Genomic DNA, 951 nt, shown 5'->3' with positions numbered 1-951 from the left:
AAAAAAAAAAAAAAAAAAGAGTTAACATATCAGGCCCAAGAATGTTATCATTTGAAAATCTTGTTAACAAAGGTTGGCCCATGGCTAGAATCTAGGAATTTGGATTTGGAGAGGGTTCCCACCACCCTAACTGATAAGGTTAATTCACTTGGCCTTATGGTTAATGGTGAATGCCAGGTTTCCTCCTTGGATTCTGGAATTTTGGTATGTGCTAGGCAGAGGGTGCCTGCATGACCAGCCCCAGTAAACACATTTGCCACTGAATATCCAATGAACTTCCCTCATAGACAACATTTCACACATGTCACAACTTGTTGCTGAAAAAAACTTACTCTAAATGAAAGAAGTCAGTTACAAAAGGCCACATATTTTATGATTCTGTTTATATTACTTGTCCAGAATAGGCAAATCTATAGAGACAGAAAGATTCATGGTTGCCTAAGGTTGGGAGGTATAGAGGTGGAGAGGTGGTTGGTGTGTGATAGCTAAGGGGTACTGGGGTTTCTTTTTGGGGTGATCAGAAACTTCTAATTTAGATTATGGTGATGGTTGCACAACTCTGAGTATAGTACACTAAAAAATCATTGACTCATACAGTTTAAATGAGTAAATATATGGTATATAAATTCTATTTTAATAAAAAAATAGCTGTAGCTAATAAATTATATCAATTCTTGAAAAGAGATTATGTTGAAGAGTGATAAGGATAAACTCAGTGGAACCAGTTAGAAAGTTATTACAATAATCCAGACAGCTGGGATCAAGATGATTCAATGTTCTTGGTCTTGTCCAATCACTTATTTATTTTAGTAGAGATGGGGGTTTTTACTCTATTGCCCAGGCTAGTCTTAAACTCCTGACCTCAAGCAATCCTCCCCCACTGAGACTGCAGCATGAGACACTGCACCAGGCCTCAAGCACCTCTGTGGTCCTGGCCATAGCAATACTTGA

This window comes from Carlito syrichta, unplaced genomic scaffold (genome assembly GCF_000164805.1).
Source record: "Carlito syrichta isolate Samal-C Ts95f unplaced genomic scaffold, Tarsius_syrichta-2.0.1 Scaffold301818, whole genome shotgun sequence".
Taxonomy (NCBI): domain Eukaryota; kingdom Metazoa; phylum Chordata; class Mammalia; order Primates; family Tarsiidae; genus Carlito; species Carlito syrichta.
This window is presented reverse-complemented; position numbering follows the sequence as displayed.